Below are 11,939 nucleotides of genomic sequence, written 5' to 3'. Positions count from 1 at the left end.
AACTCACTCTTTTAAAATATAGCTATATGTTAGTAAATTTATTCTATTCAATTATAAGTTGTTTAATACTAATGGGGTTATGTTCTACCCATCATTTTCTCAGGATCTTCCCATAGTAAGTCCTTAATTACTACTCCTATATCAAATACTAATGCTTTCGTTTACAATAAATAGAAGGTATTCATGCAGTTTTAAAACACAAAATGATCAGGAGGATAATTTTATATTTAGTGAACACATCAATACATGATGTGTTTAATGTATTGAAAATATATTGCATGTGAAAGCTTCCACTGTGTTCACCAAAATGATTTTCTGAAAATGTCTTTGATTACTCTATTTCTATAAGAGACTTTAGACTAAAAGGATTATTTATGTATTTTTCTAATTACAGAGTCTATTAAAAGCATGAAGTACATCTGTCACTGAAAGGTAGGGTAAAACTGCATTCTATCGCTTCTTATTTATGTGAATTGCCTTTGAAGTGAAAACTTAGAATATAATATTTGGAAAAATATAGAGGACATAAACACTATCACCTTGCTGATTCATTGCATAAGAAATTTCATTACAGAACCCATAATTTCATATAATCCATACTTTAGAGAATTTAAGAATTCTATTGCACAATGTTTTGAGTTGTTATTTATTTTTATTATTTCAATGTAAGCTTTATTTCAGTCTTAATGATCCACACTTTAAAAGTTTAGTTATTACTGTAGACAAATTTTTAACATGAAGTTTACAATAACAATTTAGTATTTTTAAAAAGACACAGCAAATATATTTTAATATCCAACTGTGATCATCTTGAGTATGATACATTAAATAGCAAAAATTCAGAAGTTATTTTCATTTTTATTATGGTATTTGTTAGAGTGTCCATTATATTGCAAAAAGAGGTTGCTACCCCTTAATCTGAATATCAGTGTAGCTGGAAATACAGTTTCTCAGGTTTTCTTTTCCTCTGATGATGCACTTTTATTTCTACCACAATTACTGGTTTATATATCCTAATTCCATTATTTCCTTTACACATTAATATATTTTTCTACTTTCAGATTTCTTAGGTACTACTCTTCTATTGCATCTGACATTGATAATCCAGAGCTGAAAGCTTTCTTATGACTAACTAAGGGTGATGGATAAGGGGAGAGGAGCTGAAGCAAGACAAAATCCAAACTCATTCATCTTACTCCTTACAAGACAGAGTCATTTTCTCATTAGTGCTTCAATAAATGTAATTTTAATTAGAGTGCATCATTTTATAGAATATGTCTGAAACAGAGATAAAGAATATCCTGTTATTTCATTGATTTAAATAAGTGTAATAATAAAAACTATAAAACAACTAAATAATATAAATTGTAACTTATAATCCACAACCTTTCTATTTTCATAGTTCCTGACATAGAGTAAGTCCACAATTAAATGTTTATTGAAAATAAACAAACTAAAAGAAAACATTTCAGAAAAATAAAATTAAATATGATGTGGATATTTAAGCTCACTGCAAGCTCCGCCTCCCAGGTTCACACCATTCTCCTGCCTCAGCCTCCCGAGTAGCTGGGACTACAGGCACCCGCTACCAGGCCCGGCTTATTTTTTTGTATTTTTAGTAGAGATGGGGTTTCACCGTGTTAGCCAGGATGGTCTATTTAAGCTAATTTCATGAGAAATAAATATATATTGTTAATTCCATCTGAAAAGAATCATTATCACTAATTTCTTTTAGCAGTTTTTAGGAACTAAATATGATTATCTAGGCATATTATACTTATGGTCAGTTTTTATTATTATACAAATCTTTATTTGTGTATATGTGGTTGGGGGTGCTAAAACAGGCAACATTATATAAACTTTTAAATAATTTTTATAGATGTCAAGCAAAATGTGTCTCCACTGATTAACATCCATGTTATACATTATACACGGTTTCGATTTTATAAGGCCAAACTTTTCTTAACTCTGTGCAACATTTTACACTTCCACCAATGATGTCCAAACATTTATAGTTATCTATAGTTTCATTAATATTTGGCATCACAAATGACTTAACCTTTGCCAACTAAATGAATTAAATTACATCTCGTTTGAGTTTTAAATTATATTTCCCTGATTACTAATGAGACTGCTCATTTTTATGTTTCATCATCATTCATATTTTCTGTTTTGTGAAATGACTGCTCATATATTTTGCTCATTTTGTTTTTTGTTATTGTCTATTTAAAAATTTTGTTTTACAAGAATTTTTTGTATATTCTAGATTTTAATAATTGTCAGTTCATATCAGTTTATGGTGATTTTGAAGAACACAATTTTGGAATTTTTAAAACCCAATTTTAAATGTGTGTGTATATGTGTGTGTGTGTGTGTGTATTCTGACATTAATAATCCAACACTGAAAGCTTTCCTCCTAACTGACTGATGGAAATGGATAAGAGGAGAGGAGCTAAAGCAAGACCAAACCCAAACTCATTCATCTGCCTCCTTACAAGAGGGCTTGTTATTTTTGTTTAAGAAATCATTCCATAATCAGAGACTTTAACATCCATCTATATTTTCTTCAGAAAGTTTTAATCTACCTGAAATTGGTTTTAACATGGTCAGAAGTTATCTTCTGCACATTGATTCTAGCTTCACAGTACCATTTAATCTGTAGTTTAATTTTTTTCCATTAATTTGACACATATTTAATATGCCAAGGTGTTTCTGTATGTGTGGATGCCATCTCTGAGCTCTGTGTTCTATTCCACTGGTCATTGCATTGTATTCATTAACATAACTTTAGTATTAATTCTTACATTTGGTAAGAGAAGCCTCATGTTTTATTGTTTTTCTTTAGGATTGTAGTTGGTATTCATATACATTGCCACTTCATACGTGTTTTAGAATTAGTTTATTTGAAACTCTTTTAGGCATTTATTGGATTACCACTGAATATACAAATTAATTAGGGGAGAACTGACTTCTTTACAATATTAGATTTTTTTATTAGTTAACATTCTCGGTACATTTAGTTTTTCAATATTTTTCAAAAAAGAATTAAATATTAATCATAACATATTTAAATATGTTCAGCATTTTGAAAATCACAGTTTTCATCTATTTTTTGTTGGTGTAAAATACAATAAAAGTAATTTGGAATCTTATCTGTATATCTTAGTAAGTTATTAATTTTTAAAATCATGTATATTATTTTTAATTTTCTATGTAAACAATCATTGTCTACTCAAGATTGAATCAGTTTTTTTTTCACATTCACATATAATCTACTTATATTACTTGTTGCACTTACAAAACTTCCAGTATGTTATTGAATAGAATTGTTGAGTATAAGTATTGAACGTTTCTAAGTTGAATAGTCTTACAAAAAAAAATTGGTAGAAATGCTTGACTTGATTTGATTCTGCAGTTCTTAGGTTTCTTAAAAAAAGTTAAATTAAATTATGAATGGTTGTTGAATTTGATCAAATCATTTTTGCAGATAATCAGAATATCATATTATTCTTCCTAGATCAATTTTATACTTTATAATATTTATAAACTTTCTAATGTTGAGTCACGCTAGCATTTTTGAAGCAAAATGTGATGAGAATTTATTATATTTTATATGATATTGGGTGAATTTTACACTAATATTAATATGCAAGACTAACTTGTAATTTTCTTTTTTATATTCCTCTTGCCTGTTTTTGATAGAATGTTGTTCTGGCCTTACAAAAGTAATTTTTAATATATTTTTTTATTTTTACTCTCTGGAAAATTGCATATAAGTTAGACTGGAAAAACTATTAACTTAAATAAGCCTGATTTATTCATGGTGCCAAGATTTAAAACCATTAATTCAGAACTATTCATGCTTTCTATTACTTTATGAATTATTTAATTGTTTTTCTAGTATATATCTTTACTTTTGCATTTTCACCAATTATATTAAAAATATATAATGAATAATTCGATTAAAACATTATCAGGTGGAAGTGGCCAGGACAGCTCACCAGAAGCAGCTAGTGTGGGTGGCTCTCACAGACAGAAACAGAAGGAGCCAGTAAATACAGCACCTTCATCTGTAATATCCAGGTACTTTCATTAGGACTAATCAAAGAAATACCCTGACCCATGGAGAATGGAGAAAAGCGAGGCAGGACAATGGCCCACCTGGGAGCAACACAGAACCAAGGAAACCTCCTCCACCCAGGAAAGTGGTAAGTGAATGTGCAACCCCTGGAGCCCACTCTTCTCTCAACGGATCTTCACAACCCTCGGGTCAGGAGATCCTCTTGTGAACCCACTCCACCAGGCCTTTCAGTCTGACATATAGCGTTACATGGAATCTTGCAGAGCAGCAGCTCAGGCATGCACAGAGACCTCAGAGCTTTAGATACTTGGGCTCTCTAGGCTTCTCAGCAAAAGTAGCTTCAACTCTGGCCATGTGGGACGTTACACCCCTGTACATACCCCTAAAAAAGAGGCTGAATCCAGGGGACTGAGCAGTGACAGTCGACTGGCCCCACTTCCATGGCATCCAACAGGAAAAGACCCACTGATATTGTGTCCGGAATTGGTGGGTTCTTAGTCTCACTGACTTCAAGAATGAAGCTGCGGACCCTCGCAGTGAGTGTTACAGTTCTTAAAGGTGGCGTGTCCAGAGTTTTTTCCTTCTGATGTTCAGACGTGTTCAGAGTTTATTCCTTCTGGTGGGCTCGTGGTCTCACTGGCTTCAGGAGTGAAGCTGCAGACTTTCAAGGTGAGTGTTACAGCTCTTAATGCAGCGCGTCTGGAGTTGTTCATTCCTCCCGTCCAGAGTTGTTCATTCCTCCCGGTGGGTTCGAGGTCTCGCTGGCCTCAGGAGTGAAGCTGCAGACATTTGCAGTGAATGTTACAGCTCATAAGAGCAGTGCGGACCCAAAGAGTGAGCAGCAGCAACATTTATCACAAAGAGCAAAAGAACAAAGCTTCCCCAGCATGGAAGGGGACCCCAGGGGTTGCCACTGCTGGTTCAGGCAGCCCGTTTTTATTCCCTTATCTGGCCCCACCCACATCCTGCTTATTGGTCCATTTTACAGAGAGCTGATTGGTCTGTTTTACAGAGAGCTGATTGGTCCATTTTGACAGGGTACTGATTGGTGCATTTACAATCCCTGAGCTAGACACAAAAGTTCTCTAAGTCCCCACTAGATTAGCTAGATACAGAGTGCTGATTGGTACATTTACAAACCTTGAGCTAGACACAGTGCTGATTGGTTTATTTATAATCCTTTAGCTAGACATAAGGGTTCTCCAAGTCCCCACTAGATTAGCTAGATACAGAGTGCTGATTGGTGCATTTACAAACCTTGAGCTAGACATAGAGTGCTGACTGGTGTATTTACAATCCTTTAGCTAGACATAAAGGTTCTCCAAGTCCTCACTAGACTTAGGAGCCCAGCTGGCTTCACCTAGTGGATCCCGCACCAGGGCTTAGGTGGAGCTGCCCCCAGTCCCACACCATGCACTCGCACTCCTCAGCCCTTGGGCAGTCGATGAGACTGGGCACTGTGAAGCAGGGGGCAGTGTTTGTCAGGGAGGCTGGGGCAGTGCAGGAACCGATGGTGCGGGGGAGACTTGGGCATGGCAGGCTGCAGGTCACAAGCCCTGACCTGTGGGGAGGCAGCTGAGGCCCAGTGAGAATTCAAGCACAGTGCCAGCAGGCCAGCACTGCTGGGGGCCCGGTGCACCCTCCTCAGCTGCCGGCCCGGGTGCTAAGCCCCTCACTGCCTGGGGCAGGCGGCACCGGCCAGCTGCTCCGAGTGCAGGCCTGCCAAGCCCATGCCCACCCGGAACTCACCCTGGCCCGTGAGCCTCACAAACTGCCCTGGTTGCCACACATGCCTCTCCCTCCACACCTCCCTGCAAGCAGAGGGAGCCAGTTCTGGCCTCAGCCAGCCCAGAGAGGTGCTCCCACAGTGCAGTGGCAGGCTGAAAGGCTCCTCAAGCACGGCCAGAGTGGGTGCCGAGGCTGAGGAGGCACTGACAGTGAGCGAGGGCTTCCAGCACACTGTCAGCTCTCAATATGAAATTCCAGCCAGCCACCAGTAGCAGTATTGCACCTCCCTGGGATGAAGATCTTGGGGACAGGGGTGGGTCACCATCTTTGCTGTTTGGGCAACTTAGCCATTCCAGCCTGCAGGCTTTGGAGTATCTGAACCAACTGAGAATGGAAGGAACTCCGTACACCACACAGCTGCTCTATGAAAACATGGCAAGACTGCATTTTTAAGCAGGTCCCAAATCTTGCTCCTCCCACTGAGTGGGACTTCCCTACAAGCCACTCCCATCAGTGTTCTCCACCTGACAGGGATTTAAAGCCTCACTGGAATCTTGGGATAGAGCTCACAGAGGGAAGGCTGGACCACTGTCTTTGCTGTTTGGGTGACTTAGACTTTCTAGCCTTCAGGCTTTGTATAGTCCATGTAAGGCTCACCTGGAACAGAGGGAGTACCCCAGCAAAGCACAGCTGTTCTGTGAAAATGTGCCAAACTGCTTTAAAAAGTAGGTTCCTGACCCAGTTCCTCATTACCAGATGGAGCCTCCCAACTAGGGTCTCCAGCCACCCCTGCCAGTGCTCTCTGGCCAACAGAAATTTGAAACATCCCTGGGATGGAGCTCTCAGAGAGAGGGTCAGGCAGCAATTTTTGCTGTTTGGGTGGAAGCTATTCCAGCCTTCAGTCTTTGGAGAGTCTAAGGTGATCCAGGGCTGAAGTAGAACCCCAGCACAGCACAGTTGCAACTGCAGCAATTCTCCAACAAGAGTCCTTAGCAAGGATGAACTAGATGGAATGACAGAAATAGAATTCAGAATATGAATAAGAACAAGTATCATCAAGATTCAGGAGGATGGCAAAGCCCAATCCAAGAAAAATAAGGATTACCCTAAAGTGATATAGGAGTTGGAGGATTAAATAACCCATATCAAAAAAGAACCTAACCGGTCTGACATAGCTGAATAACACAATACAAGAATTTTGCTACGCAATTCACAAGTATTAACAGCAGAGTAAATCAAGCTGAGGAAAGAATCTCAGAACCTGAAGATGAGTTATCTGAAATAAGACAGTCAGGCAAAAATAAAGAAAGAAGAATAAAAATAAATGAACAAAACCTCCAAGATATATGATATTATATAAAGAGGCCAAATCTATAAATTATTGGCATCCATGAAAGGAAGAGGAAGAAAGAAAGCAACTTTGAAAACATATTGAAGGATATTGTCAGTGAAAGCTTCGCCAACCTTGCTAGAGGGGCTACCAGTCAAATTCAAGAAATAGAGAGAACTCCTACAAGATTCTACACAAGAAGATTATCCCTAAGATGCATAATTGTCAGATTTTTTCAAGGTCAAAATGAAAGAAAGAATGTTAAAGGCAGCTGGAGAGAAAGGGCAGGTCACCTACAAAGGTAACACCATCAGGCTAATGGCAGACCACTCAGCTGAAACCCTGCAAGTCAGAAGAGATTGGGGGCCTATATTCAACATTCTTAAATAAAAGATATATTAACCCAAGAATTTCATCTCCAGCCAAACTAAGCTTCCTAAGCAAAGGAGAAGTAAGATCCTTTTTCAGATAGGCAAATGTTGAGGGAGTTTTTTACCACCAGACCTGACTTACAAGAGATCTTGAAAGGAGCACTAAATATAGAAAGAAAAGACTGCTAACAGCTAATACAAAACACACTTAAACACATAGACCAGTGCCACTATAAATCAACCACACAAACAAGCTGGCATAATAACCAGATAATAACACAATGACAGAATCCAATCCACACGTAACAATACTAACATTGAATGAATGGGTTGAACGTCCCTCCTAAAAGACACAAGTGGCAAACTAGATAAAAAAAGCAATACCCAATGATATGCTGTCTTCAAGAGATCTGTGTCACATGAAATGCTGGCCATTCACTCAAAATAAAGGGATGGAAGCAAATTTAACAAGCAAATGGAAAACAGAATAAAGCAAGGATTGCAATCCTAATTTCAGACAAAACAGACTACGAACCAACAATGATAAAAAAAGACAAAGAAGGGCATTTCATAATGGTAAAGGGTTCAAGTCAACAAGAAGACCTAACTATCTTAAGTATATATGCATCCAATACAAAAGCACTGATTCATGAAGTAAGTTCTTAGAGAGCCACAAAGAGACATAGACTCCCACACACTAAGAGTGGGAGATGTCAACACTCCCCTGACAGCATTTGACAGATTATCAAGGCAGAAAATTAACAAAGATATTCAGAAATTGAACTCAACATTTGACTAAATATATCTGATAGGCCTTTAGAGAAGTCTCCACCCCAAAACAACAGAATATACATTCTTCTCATTGTGTCAAGGCACACACTCTAAAATGGAACACATAACTGAATATAAAACAATCCTCAGCAAATACAAAAAACTGAAATAATACCAAACACACTGTCAGACCATAGTGCAATAAAAATAGAACTCAAGACTACGAAAATAGCCAAAACCATGCAATTTCATGGAAATTAAACATCGTGCTCCTGAATGACCTTTGGATAAGTAATGAAATTAAGACAGAAATCAAGAAGTTCTTTAAAACCAATGAGAAAAAGGTATAACATACCAGAATCTCTGGGACACAGCTAAGGGAGCATTAAGAAAGAAATTTATAGCACAATGCCCACATCAAAAAGTTAGAAAAAATCTCAAATTAATGATCTAACATCACAACTGGAAAAAAAAAAAAAAAAAACAGAAGTAGGAACAAATCAATCCCAAAGCTAGCAGAAGACAAGAAATAAAAAAATCAGAATTTAAATGAAGAAAATGAAGACACGATAAACAATTTAAAAGATAAATATATCCAGGAGTTTTTTGTTTGTTTTGAAAACATTAATAGGATAGATAGGGCTCTAACTAAATTAATAAAGAAAAAAAGTGAAAAAATCCAAATAAACACAATCAGAAATGATAAAGGAAATGATACTCCTGACCCCACAGAAATACAAATAATGATCAGAAACTACTAGGAACACCTCTATGCACACAAACTAGAAAACCTAGAAGAGATGAATAAATTATCTACACATACATTCTCTCCAGTCTGGACCAGAAAAAAATTAATTTCCTGAACAGAGCAATAATGACCTCTGAAATTAAGTCAGCAATAAATATCCTACAAATCAATTTTCTGCATATGGCTAGCCAGTTCTCCCAGCACCAATCATTGAATAGGGAATCCTTTTCCTATTGCTTGTTTTAGGTTTGTTGAAGATCAGATGGGTTGTAGATGTGTGGTCTTATTTCTGAGTTCTTTATTCCACTCCATTGATCTATCTATGTTGCTTTTTGTACCAGTACCATGCTGTTTTGGTTACTGTAGCAATATAGCTTGAAGTCAGGTAACATGATGAAGGCAACGCAAGCTCCTTTTTGGTTCCATAAGAATTTTCAAACAGTTTTTGCTAGCTCTGTGAAGAATGTTGATAGCTTGATGGGAATAGCATTGAATTTGTGAATTGTTTGGGGGCACTATTGCCATTTAATATTGATTCTTCCTATCCATGAGCATGGGATGTTTTTATGTTTGTTTGTGTCTTCTCTGATTTCTTTAAGCAGAGTTCTGTAATTCTCAATGTAGAGATCTTTCACCTCCCTGGTTAACTGTATACCTAGGTATTTCATTATATTTATGGCAATTGTGAATGGGAGTTCATTCCTGATTTGGCTCTTGGTTATTATTAAAAACTCAAAAAACACAGATGCTGGTGAGGTTGTTGAGAAAAGGAACATTAATACACTGTTGATGGAAGTGTAAATTAGTTCAACCACTGTGGAAAGCAGTATGGAAATTCCTCGAAGAGCTAAGAGCAGAACTACCATTTGAAAGAGCAATCTCTGATTTACAATAAGAAAACTGGAACTCATGACTGCTTTGATTTTCTCTGTAGCACAGGATAACCAGTATTAGTGGAGAACACTACAAAAAGTGGCTTGCAGTGAGTTCTTTGCATAGTAGTTTTAAAAACAACCTAGCATCAGAATTAAGAGACTTATTTAAAACTCACCTCTGAAAAAGCTGTTTAAGTATAAAGATATATCTCATTAGGAAATTCTATTATGTTTTATTTGGTTAACAGACACAATCACAGATGAATCAACGGTATAGAATTATAGCAGCAAAACTGGTTTTAGGTGTTGTGTACAAACATAAAAGCAAGGAACAAAGAGTCTTCCAAGCAGTGTGATGTGGTAAGCAGATGGCCTTGCACCACGTCAGTGCATCTTTCTACATCACTAGGCACACGCCTCTACCACTCAGGAACATTATGGCTAAACCTGAATGTTCTAGATATAAATCAGGAGTGCTCATCAATGGTTAGTCAGTTGTGAAGTCAGTTAAATCAAAGAAATTCAGTATTAAGTATACATGCCGATTCTTGGAAATCAATTCTAACATTAGTGGTTAGGGAGAAAGAAAAGGAAAACATTCACCTCACAAAATACAGAGTATAACAGAGCAATGAAATACATATGTTAAAAGAACTTCATACAGAAAACACATCAAAAGTCTTTTAAAAATTAAATTCTCAGGCACAGGTACTGTTAAAATGTGGATGGCACCCTCCCAAGGATTGAAAACACAGAGCTGAATCATGCATCTGGAATGTTTTCTTTTTTATCCAGGAAAAGTGTTTTCTCTGACTTTTTGATATGTGCACATCACCTTACACGTGGTGCCCAAGAGCCCTGCCATCACCATCCCCGCCCTGCATCTGCATCTGCATCTGTGCCTGCATCTGCATCTGTGCCTGCATCCTTGCAATCATCTCTTGCATAGGGTGGAGCTCAGCTTCTTTTTCCAGCAAGATCTAGTCTTTATTCATGTCCTAATTCTCCAATTTCCTGCCGCCTCTCTTGAGTCTCTTAGAACGGAAGTTTTCATAATGAAGGTCCTGGGTCACCTCCTGGAGATCCTGCATGTGGGTGATGAGCATGGTTCTCAGCTTCAGAAAGTCATTGTGCTCTGGGTTCTCCACCTCCACAACACCCCAGGCTTAGAGGTGGCCTCTGACCTTCTTTCCTTTGGCTTCAATCAACTGATTGGATCCAACCACAGAGAATGAGATGCTAGCCTTGAGAAGTCTAGTCTGCTCTTTAAAATCTGCAACTTTATCTGATTCTGCATCAGGTAAGTGATAGATTTTGATGTTACATTCTTCAGTTTCATCCAGAATCCTTTTCTCCAGCCGCTCCCGTTCCTTCAGGGTGAGAGTATCAGCTTTTGCAATGACAGGCACAATAGTCATGAGCTCCAGTTTTCGTATTGCAAATAAGACACTTACCTACAAAATGAGATTCAGTAAACTATTTTTACTCAACCAAATTAAAAAAATTTTAAGGAAAATTAACAGTTGGTCTATTCAGAATCCAATCTTTTTATATTTTATACTGCACTTTAGTGTATTTTCTCTAACTGTAGGTATAGAAGATCTACCTCCCCTGTGGAAATTGAGGTCTGTTGGTGGGCGTGCCCCTGAAGCCCAGCTTGCTTTGAAAAGTGTTCCCGCCCTAAGGCCTTGGTGCCCTGAACCTCTGATGCCTACCGGGTTCTCCTGATTTGGGTTTCCTTTAAATACTCTCTTTTTGAGTGATTTTCTGATGGGAGGAAAGTAGCAGTAATCATTTTTTTGTGTGCAGGCTGTCTCATTTATTTTTAGCCATTGTCATTTCATTCATTTTGTGTAATATAAACTGTGTGTCATGTCAAAGTGAAAGACATTTCAAATCTGTAGCATAGGCTAGTGGGCAGGTGTGCACAGTCGAAGGCATACTTGGTCTGTTTTCTGTGCACTGTAGCCTTAGTGTCACTTTTCTTCTTGTGTCTCCCTGTGGTACACTCCAGCGGTTGCCTTTTTTATCATTT

The 11,939-nt window shown here is 37.6% G+C and overlaps 1 pseudogene; it reads right to left on the bottom strand.

The window, feature by feature from the left end:
* Window positions 1-10,289: 10,289 nt before the first annotated feature.
* On the bottom strand, window positions 10,290-11,322 carry LOC134734831 (septin-2-like; annotated as a pseudogene).
* Window positions 11,323-11,939: the final 617 nt, after the last annotated feature.

This window comes from Symphalangus syndactylus, chromosome 12 (assembly GCF_028878055.3).
Source record: "Symphalangus syndactylus isolate Jambi chromosome 12, NHGRI_mSymSyn1-v2.1_pri, whole genome shotgun sequence".
In the NCBI taxonomy this organism is placed as follows: Eukaryota; Metazoa; Chordata; class Mammalia; order Primates; family Hylobatidae; genus Symphalangus; species Symphalangus syndactylus.
The sequence above is the reverse complement of the archived record's forward strand: the minus strand, read 5'-3'. Positions and strand labels throughout refer to the sequence as shown.